An 11497-nucleotide genomic window follows, 5' to 3' on the forward strand; every position below is an offset into this window, starting at 1 on the left:
CAGGACCCCAGGATCATGACCTGAGCTGAAGGCAGATGCTTAACTGAATGAGCCCCCCAGGCGCCTTTTATGTCACATCTTCTTTATCCATTCATATGTTGATGGACATCTGGACTTTTCTAATGTTTGGCTACTGCTATAAATATTGGGGTTCACGTGCCCTTTCAAATTACTATGTTTGTGTCCTTTGGATAAATACCTAGTAATGCAATTGCCGGGTCATAGGGTAGCTTTATTTTTAACTTTTTGAGTTACTTCCATTCTGTTGTGCAAAGTGGCTGCACCAGTTTGCATTCCCACCAACAAAGTAAGAAGTTTCCCTTTTCTCCACATCCTTGTCAAAATCTATTATTTCCTGAGTTGTTAATTTTAGCCATTCTGACCAGTTTGAACAAGGAAAAAATTGGAAGGAATGCAAATACTTGGAGATTAAAGAGCATCCTACTAAGAAATGAATAGGTCAACCAGGTAATTAAAGAAGAATTTAAAAAATACATGGATTCAAATGAAAATGTAAACATGACAGTTTAGAACCTTTGTGATGCAGCAAAGGTGGTCTTAAGAGGAAATTATATAGCAATACAGGCCTTCCTCAAGAAACAAGAAAAAGCTCAAATACACAACCTAATCTTATACCTAAAGGATCTGTAAAAACAACAACAAATAAAATAAGGATTAGAGCAGAAATTAATGATATAGAACAACAACAACAACAAAAATAAAAACAGTAAAGGAGATCAAAACTAGAAGCTGGTTCTTTGAAAGAATTAATAAGATCAGTAAACCCCTAGCCAGACTTATCAAAAAGAAGAAAAAAAGGATCCAAATAAATTAAATCATAAATGAAAGAGGAGAGATCACAACCAACACCAAAGAAATACAATTATAAGAGCATATTATGGGCAATTATATACCAACAAATTAGGCAATCTGAAAGACATGAATACATTCCTGGAAACATATAAACTACCAAAACTGAAAGAGGAAGAAATAGAAAACCTAAACAGACCCATAACCAGCAAAGAAATTGAATCAGTAATCAAAAATCTCCCAACAAGAGAAGTCCAGGGCCCAGATGGCCACCCAGCAGAATTCTACCAAATGTTTAAAGAATGAAACCTTTCTTCTGAAACTGTTCCAAAAAATTAGAAATGGAAGAAAAACTTCCAAACTCATTCTATGAGATCAGCATTACCTTGATCCCAAAATCAGACAAACTCCCCACTAAAAAGGAGAATTACAGACAACATCCTTGATAAACATGGATGCAAAAATACTCACTAAGATACTAGCTAATAAGATGAAACAGTACATTAAAAGGATTATTCACCCGGACCAAGTGGGATTTACTCCTGGGCTGCAAGGGCGGTTCAACATCTGTAAATTACCTTTCCGTTCTTTTGACAATCACTTAGCTGATGAATATTTCTCCATCCCTTCCTTTTCAATCTGCAGATGTCTTTAAGTCTAATGAATCTCTTATAGGCAACATATATATGGGTCTTTTTTTTTTTTTGATCCATTCTCGCACTCTGTATCTTTTTTTTAAAGATTTTATTTATTTATTTATTTATTTATTTATTTATTTATTTATTTATTTATTTGACAGAGAGATTGAGAGAGTACTAGCAGGGGGAGGAGCAGAGGGAGAAGGAGAAGCAGGCTCTCCACTGAGCAGGGAGCCCGAAGCAAGGCTTGATCCCAGGATCCCAGTATCATGACCTGAGTCAGACACTTAACTGACTGAGCCACCCAGAAGCCCCACCCTTTATCTTTTGATTGGAGTTTTTCTTTGATTTACAATCAAAGTAATTATAGATAAATATGTATTTAGTGCCATTGTGGTCCTTATTTTTTAGCTTTTCCTGTTGATTTTCTCTCGTCCTTTCTTATCTTTGTCAATTTTTTTCTCTCCTTTGCACTCAAAGAATCCCCTTTAATATTTCTTGCAGTGTTATGTAGCGGTTATGAACTTCATTAGTTTTTGTTTGTCTGGGAAACTCCTTATTTCTCCTTCTATTGTGAATATTTCTCTTACTGGATAGAATATTCTTAGTTGTAGATTTTTCCCATTAGCACTTTGAATATATCATGCCACTCCATTCTTGCTTGCCAAGTTTGTGTTGAGAAATCTCCAGCTAACCCTATGAGTCTTCCCTTGTAAATTAAGGACTCTTTTGTCCTGCTGCTTTTAAGTTTTTGTTTTTTTTATCACTAATTTTTTGCAAATTTAATTACAATAAGTCTTGGTTTCCTGCTTTTGTTGATTTTGATGAAAGTTCTTTGTGATTCTTGGATCTGGATGTCTGTTTCTTTCCCCAGGTTAGGTACATTTTCAGTTTTTATTTCCTCAATTAAATTTTCTGTCTCTTTCTCTTTCTCTTCTTCTTCTGGGACTCCAATAATATGAATGTTATTACATTTGATGGAGTCATTGATGTCCCTAAGTCTATTCTCATTTTCTGTAATTCTTCTTTCTTTTGTTCAGCTTCATTAGTTTCCATTATTTTGTATTCTAGGTCACTAAATTATTCTTCTGCGTCTTCCAGCCTGCTGTTTATTATATCAAGCCTTTTTGCAATCTCATTTATTGCACATTTCATCACTTATTGATCCTTTTTTGATTCCTTAATCCTGTGTTAGGGGTCTCCCTGAAGTTTTATATTCTTTTTTTCAAGCCCAGTGAGTGTCCTTATGATTGTTCCTTTAAATTCTCCATCAGGCATGTTACTTATATCTGTTTTGCTTAGAACTCTGGCTGTGGCCTTAATCTTGTTTTGTTTTGTTTTCATTTAGGATAAATTCCTCCATCTTGTCTAAATCTCTGCTTTCTTCTGTGTGTCAGAAAAGTCAGTTAGGTCTCCTGTTCCTGAAGGTAATGGCCTTATGAAGAAGAGGTCATGTAATGTCTGGAGCCTGGCACTTGTGGGAGTGTTCATTGTGCTCTGCCATTGTGTTGTGGCTGTCTGTCCTTCAGGCCAGTCATCTGCAGAGGCACTTTTTGCCTGCTTTGGGCAGTGTTTGGTCCCTTTCCTGAATGTGGCGAATTTTAACTGGGTGTATTCTGGTCTGCTTGTGAAATGATACCTGACATCACCTCTACCAGAACTGAGGCCCTGCAGGACTCTCTGGCTGCGAAACATGGTTTGGGCAGGGGTTTAGCTGGTTTTCTGGTGGAGGGGCCTACTGTGCTGTGACCGAGGCAACCCTGACCAGGAGGGACAATCTTGCCATAGTGCAGGAGCCTAAGGCTTGGTGTAAGAAAGTTAGGCAGCCAGTGTCAGCACTGTACTATTTCTGGCAGGTGGTCTGTGTTTAGTCTAAGGGGTGGGGGAGGGAATTTGCACCAACCAAATCTTTTGCTCCTTAAGAGGTTTCCTCATGAACACTGCTTTTCATAGATGTGCTCTTGGAAGAGTGAATAATCTCCCCTCTCTGTGCTCCAAGCATCCTTCAGATTACTGTTTCCATGCTGTCTGCCCCCGGGTTGTTTGCCTGCCTTCTCTCCAGGAACAGTGCAGTGCTCTCCAGGTTTTATCCCAGAGATGCCCACTATTTTTTAAAACTCCAGGCTTTAATTCCTGCTGGTTGCAATAGCTCATGAAATTCAGTTCTTCCTATTTTCCAGGCCAATGTCTTTGGAGAAATGGTCTCAGTGTGTGTACCCTGTGTGGTCCTTTCTCTCTCATCCTTTTCCAGTACCATAACTCCCTTCCCTCTGCAGCACCCATGATCCATTTCTCCCTTAAACCACATTTCTGCACTTCCTTCTTTTTTGGATGTGGTCCCTTCTCTCTCTTTAGTTGTGGAGTTTGTTCTGTCAGTCTTCAGGCCAATTTTGGGGGTATTTATGATGATTTGATAGTTATCTAGCTCTGTTTGCGGGGTGAGCAAGGCTAGGGTCCTCCTACTCCACCACCATCTTCTCTCTTTTCCCTTTATGCTTTTTATTAAATGTTTTATGTATTTGGGTGCTCCTATGTGGGGTGCATAAATATTTACAATTATTCTATCTTCTTGTTAGATTGTCCCTTTAGGATTATATCGTGTCCTCCATTGTCTCTTGTTACAGTCTTTATTTTAAAGTCTATTTGGTCCAAAATATGTATGGCTCTGGCTTTCTTTTGACATCCATTTGCATTATAGATGTTTCTCCATCTCCTCACTTTCAATATGCTAGTGTCTTTAGGTCTAAAATGAACCTTTTGTAGGCAGTATATACATGGGTGTTGCTTTTGTTGTTTTAATTCTGTCTGTCACCCTATGTCTTTTGATTGGAATGTTTAGTCCATTTATATTCAAAGTAATTATTGACAGATATGTTTTTATTGTCATTTTATTTTATTTTTTTGTCATTGTTCTGAAGATTTTCTCTAATCTTTTCTTGCCTTTCATGTTTTGCTGAATTTCTTTAGTGATATTTTTATATTTCTTTCTCTTTATCTTTTAGTATTTGTGTTTTTTGATATATGGTTACCATTGGGTTTGTATATAACCTGTTCTTCATTTAGCAGTCTATATTACATTGATGGTTAAGTTTTAACCCATTCTTTTTTCCTCTCTTCCCTACATTTTAGGTTTATGTTGTTATATTTTATCCTTTTATTTTGTGAGTTTCTTGACTGATTTGTTACAGAAATATTCATTTTTACTGCTTTTGTGTTTCCTACCTTTGTATTGTTACTTTTGGTCTCTCCTTTCCACTCAAAGTGTCCCTTTAAATACTTCTTGCCGGGCTGGTTTAACTATCACAAACTCCTTTTGTTTTTGTTTGTCTGGGGAACTCTTATCTCTCCTATTCTAAATTTAGCCTTGCTAGATAGAGCACTGTTGGCTGCAGATTTTTCTCATTCACCACTTTGAATACATCATGCCACCCCCTTCTGGCTTGAAGTTTTCTGGTGAAAAATCCTCTGCTATTCTTATGGGGTTTCCCTTGTATGTTACTGTCTTCTTTGCCTTGCCGTTTTTAAACTTTTTTCTTTATCACTATATTTTGCCAGGTTAATTGGTGTGTATCTCCTTTGTTGATTTTGTTGGAGGTGATTTGTGTCTCCTGGATCTGGATATCTGCTTCCTTCCCCACGTTAGAGAAATTTTCAGCTATTATTTCTTCAAATACATTTTCTTCCCACTTTTCTCTCTCTTCTTCTGGGACTCCTCTAATACGAATGTTATTCGTACTGATGGGAGTCACTGAGTTCTCTAAATCTATTCTCATTTTGCATTTTCTCTTTTCTTCATCTTGATTATTTTCCATTACTTTATCTTCTAGGTCATTAATTTGCTCCCCTCTTTCTTCCAACTTGCTGTTTATTGCATGAAGCATTTTACCAATGTCATTTATTGCATCCTTCATCTCCGATTGGCTCTTTTTTAATCTGTTAAAGGCCTCACTGATGTCTACTGCTCTTTTCTCAACCCAGTGAATAGCCTTATAATGAGTACTTTAAATATTCCATCAGACATGTTACTTATATTTGTTTCACTTAGATCTCTGTCTGTGACCTTGTCCTGTTCTTTCATTTGGGATAAATTTCTCTGTCTTCTAATTTTGTTTCATTTTCCCTGTTTCCTGTTAAGAAAGTCAGCTATGTCTCCTGTTCTTGAGGACAATGGCCTTATGAAGAAGAGATCCTGTAGTTCCCTGGCATGTAGTGCCCTTGTTCTCCAGGGCCTGGCACTTCAACCAGTATCTCCAATGTGTACTGTTGCACTGCTGTTTTATCCTGGCTGTTTTATCTTTTAGTCCAGTCATCTCCAGAGGCTCTCTTTGCCTGTTTTGGGCAGTGTTTGGTCCCCAGCTTGAGTGTGGTACATTTTAACTAGGTATGCTGTGGTCTGCTTGTGAAATGAGTCTTGTCACCACTAGTGCCAGAACCAAAGCTCTCCCATATTCCTAAATCAGAAGATGTGGTGTGAGCAGATGTTTGTTTCTGGGAAATGGGTCCTGCCATGCAGGATTGAGTCTTGGAAGGGGAGTTCCACCTATGTGCACAGTGGAAGGTGAAACTTTGTGTAAACAAGTTAGGTAACAAGCGTCAGTGCTTCTCTTGTTCCTACAGGTGGCCCTGTGCTCCATGCTGAGTGGTGAGGAAGGGAAATGGTACCAGCCAGTTTCTTTGTTCCCAGAGGGTTCTCTCCCTGAATGCCACCTCTTTGGGACATACTCTGAGATGAGCAAATAACCTTCTATTGCGTGTTCCAGGCACTCTTTTGGTCACTGTATCCACATTGTATGACCATAAGTTGTTTGCCTGCCTTCTTTCCAAGAGCAGTGCAATACCCTCTGGACTCTATCCCAGCCAATACTGCTCACCTTCAAACTCCATGCTTTGAGCCCCATTGATTGCCAGAAGTCACCCAATTTGGCCCCTCTTGCTTTCTAAGCCAATGCTATGGTAATTTGTTTTCCCTGTGTACTCCTCTGTGTGTTACTCTGTCTCTTGCCCTTCTCTGGACTGGACTGGTTCCCTCCCTCCCCACTGCAGCAGACACAGTTTGTTTCTCTTCCAAACCATATCTCCACACTTCCTACCTTCTTTGATGTAGCCTCTTGTCTATCTTTAATCTCAGAGTTTGTTCTGCCAGTCTTCAGATCAATTGCTGGGGTATTTGTGATGTTTTGATAGTTATCTAGTTGTATTTGTGGGACAAAGTGAGCCTAGGGTCTGCCTACTTTACGACCATCTTCCAAGTCCTAAGATCATCACTTACTTTTATTTACTTGTTAGTCTTATGTGTTGTATTAACTTCCTAAAGTCTTATCTCCTGCTATCTAGAGAGATGGTCCTGTGATCTTATTCCTTGCAGTCATCCATCTAACCCTGCCAGCTCTTCTTTGCTTCATACTTTTACTAACTACCTTCTTAACATCAACCTTACCTATCCAGTACTTATTCCACTCAGAATCCTACTGAGTGCTAGAATGATAAATAAATCTATGATTTGACATTAATGATTGAAACAGGTTATTATGTTATCCTTTTTGGTAATTCATATTGTGTCTCATCTTAAATTTCAGGCTCCATGTCTGCGTTAGCTGGGAAGACAGATATGTTTGTCTAGTGTTCCTAACATGGCACCATGTAGGTAACTTACAATACTCTGCTGCTCTTATGCCATTTATCCTTTGGTTTGTTATAAAGTTATAATTATCTTTTTCCCGGCCTGTCATTGCTGTGGCTCATCCTCTGTTAGCCTCACAGATTTTGTGAAGCCTTTGTTCAAAATGAGTCATCTCAAATTGCAGCACACCAGTAGGTCTCCTGTGTTATTTTTTAGTGGTCCATAGTTCTTATGGTCTTAGAATGATTATTTTTGAAAACAAAACAAAACGATACTATATGGCCCTCTGTTCTAAATTCTTTACATACACTTTCCTTATTAATCTAACAGATAGAAAGGTAAACAAATTAGCAATAATATAAAATGTTCTTGATTACCTTATCAGACAGCATTGAATGGATGACAGACGTTTCTCTTTGACATTTGTTCAATAGATAAAAATGACATCCAAAAACTCTTTTTTTTAATTAAAATGCAAAAACAATTCATCCCTTAATGAAATATGTTCTTGGTCTTAAAAATTTATAGATGATATTGGCAAAGATAGAAAATTCTTGTTTAGTTATTTTTTTTTTCTATGCCTTTTTCTATTCAATTATCTGGAAATCATCTTTTTTCCTGAACTTTGGTGACATTAATATGCTCATTCTGTAAGGGTCATTATAGTGAAAGATATTTCTTTTTTTTAAAGATTTTATTTGTTTATTTGACGAGAGAGAGAGAGCACAAGCAGGGGGAGCAGCAGGTAAAGGGAGAAGGAGAAGCAGGCTCCCTGCTTGGGGGCTCAATCCCAGGGTTTCTGGATCACAACTTGAGCCAAAGGCAGACACTTAACTGACTGAGCCACCCAGGCACTCTGTGAAAGTTATTTCTAATCCTTTATTTCTTAATTTGAATATGTTCTGCTCTTTTAGAAGCATAATTGTGTACAATCCAAGACAGAAAGTGTACTTCTCCATGTTGTTTATTATTGGTTTTATTTTTACTATATTCTGACTCTTAACATTAGAGGGTTTGTCTTCCAATAATATTTATACTTTTCTGGGATTCTTGTCTGTTATTATTATTTATTTAGATAATTATGGTAGTATCATCTTGCAAACTTTAAGGTTCTTTTGCAAATTAATTTTCATTTTAATTAAAGACTTTCTATCCTCAATTAAAAGTAGTATGTAAGGATCTCAGACTCTGTGATAGAGCATTTTGTGGCCCAGATTACTATTGGCCTCCAATATGTATGACCCACTGTATCCAGATTAAGCATTGTTTCCAGGAATCTCTTGCAGTTATGTATGGTTAAGTGACTAACATTTGATCAATTAGATTTATGTACAAATTTTGTGTGAGTGTTTTGGAAAGTCTCTTTAAATAAGAGGGTGAGGCTTAGTTGGTTAAGCATCTGCCTTTGGTTCAGGTTGTGATCCCAGGGTCCTGGGATCAAGTCCCACATCGGGCTTCTTGCTCAACGGGGAGCCTGCTTCTCCCTCTGCTTGCTGCTCCCCCTGCTTATGCTAGCTCTCACTCTCTTTGACAAATAAATAAATAAAATCTTTAAAATAAATAAATAAATAAACAAGAGGGTGAGACTTGTACTTCTTTTTATCATTCTTGATGCAAATGTAATTTAGGGCTGCTAAAAACTTTCACATCATTTTATAGAAGCATACACCTACTATAACCTGGATAGGGTTTGTTTATTGTGACAGATTTAAAAAATGAATTCTTATTATAGTTCACTTTGTCATGGAGCAGGCCACCAGTATTTTTCTCTTCTAGTTAGGCATTTTACTCCACCATAAAATGATGACAAGTCACTTGCTATTTTTGAGACAACAGATCCATAATAAAATATCTGGGACCCAAGTTATCAAATTAATCCCTTTTTTATATCCAGTGGGGTTCCAATTAGGGTATGTACTTAGCATTACTGCATAATACACATAAACATATCACTAAGAACCATGTTAGGCAAACATTGATGTTGTCTAGGCTAGTGCCCAATATCTATATGCCAACCCTTGGCTTGTTGGGACACTTTGCAATTAGTTTTCTGCCCTTTACCCTTCATGTCAAACTTCCCCTTTCTTCTATTCTCTCAGGTGCCTGATAGCTAATTTGATAAACTGAATCAATGTGAGATTTTAATGGTTAATAATGGCTTAATGAGCAACTCTTCTCAGACAATATTTCTCTTTTAATAAAGCACTCAGTGTTTTTACTTAAAAGAACAAATAATATGAGGACTTTAGCAGGACTAGAGAGGAAGATATAATCATAGAATATTACACCTGGAATGAACCTTAAAGATCTTCTTATGAAAATGTCTTATTTCAAAACTGAGTAAACTAAGGAGAAACTAAGAGAAAAGTAAGGAGAAAAAATAACTTGTCCATGGCATAAGTGCTCGTTAGTGGAAAAACAAAGACTAAATGCCAGATCTACTAATTTTCAGTACAGAGCCCTTTCCACCTCACCACATTGGAGAAGGAAAGTGTTTTGGTAAATCACCATCTAGAAGGGCGTTAATTCTATAAGCCTGCTTGCTTTAACAATTTTCAAAGTATTTTGCAGTCATTTCTACTATCTAATCATAGAAAAATTTATAAAACAATGATTCAAAAATTTTAAACACAAATCCCATTTACTAAAAACAAATCTCATATATTCCTTTAATGCTATTTGAAATTAAAAATAAATTAAGATTACCTCTAAAAGAAAATCAAAGTAATTTTAATTTTAGAATATACTTTTTTCTAAGAATACATGTTCTCTTGTTCAAGTTAATGGCATGAACACCTAAGGGATTTAGACTTCCTAATAAAAAGTCTTCTTTTCTACAGTATGCATTTACAATGCGGTCATGATATTATGTATGAGGAAACTAGGCATATTATCTGACCCTTATGTGTTCTCAAAACCTACACCTATTTAATGACACATGTGACTTTTTAATTTAATAGTCTTATTTCTCCAAAGATAAACTCTCTCATTTTCAGAAATAGTATGATAAGGCTGATATTGAGGTAATTTTTTTTTCACAGATACTACTTTTATCTCTGATCTTTCCTGAGAACTTTTTGGCTAGTTTATAAATGTAAATAATGAATTTCCCAATAGACACAAGTAGATATCTTTATTTAGCAGTCTTTTGCCATTTGGCATGAAAAAAAAAGATTATATATGACTGGTAAAGGTAATTTAAGCCATAGGCGTGATGTTACTTCACCTGTATAACCATGAATAATTACAGATTTGTCATTTTAACATCAATGTCTACTTTTAAGGTTTTTCTATGACTATTTTAGGCCACGTATATCTCATTTACAAAATATTTGTCCCCAAGACAGCTACTGTTGTCCAACACTGGGGCACTGAAGTTCCTTTGTTTCCACAAAAACTACTGATTTGAATATATTTTTAGTTTTAAAAGTTCAAAATCCTAAGACAGTAAACCTTAAAAAATAAATATCATTAAATTATTGTTTGAGTTTATGGAGATAACAGTGAAGTAAAATGTTGTGTATATATTATATTTATTTTACCATAGTTATCCATGTCTGTGTAACAACTACTCCTAAATTTAGTGGCTTAAAACAACACATCTTTTATTATATCTAAAATTTTCGTGTGTCAAAAATTCAGACAAGGTATAATTGTTTAAATAATTTTGTTTTACCCCTTGGCTTAAATAAGATCATTCATTAATACTCATCTAGTGGCTCAACTCATCTGGAAGGTCCAAGGGAGCTTTGATCACAGGTCTGGCACACTGATGGGGCAGGTGAGCTTAGCTGGGCTTTTCTCTCTCTCAGTGTAGTATTTTGGTCCCTTCCTGGTCTCTAACATTGTAGTAAGAATATTGCATAACTCAGGGCTCCAAGTGTGAGTATTCTAAGAAATAGAAATGGAAACTATTAGTGTCAAGGTGATACTAATTTCATTACCAGTAGCCTTTTCTGCAGTATCTCAGTGCACACATGGAAACTTATCTTTTAATGAAAGCTATTGAATAGTTTAGTCATGTCCCCTTTGTCCTTCAATCACAAAGATTTGATTGTCACTCAACCATTGATCTTTTTTTTATTTCATTTTTTCCTATGTAGGATAACTTTGATACATCATAAAGATAACAAGTATTTCTTTGTTTGGCATAATTATGAAGTAGAAACTGCTAAGATTTTATTTAAAATATTAGACTCAAAACTTGATTAAGACAGTCATAATAGATGCTGTGCTGTCTTAAATATAAATATATTTATTTGTATTTTTTCTGACATTTAGGTGGTCAGTTGTGGAGTTAATATACAATGAGGCAGAGAAGGAGAATTTATACCCTAGAAGCCACCAACTGATTGAGAGACAGAGTGAATGTTTTATAACAAAATTAGGCTTGTAGTTTATCCTAATATTGCCTTTAGCAAATGAAATT

Source organism: Zalophus californianus, chromosome X (genome assembly GCF_009762305.2).
Source record: "Zalophus californianus isolate mZalCal1 chromosome X, mZalCal1.pri.v2, whole genome shotgun sequence".
NCBI classification, from domain to species: domain Eukaryota; kingdom Metazoa; phylum Chordata; class Mammalia; order Carnivora; family Otariidae; genus Zalophus; species Zalophus californianus.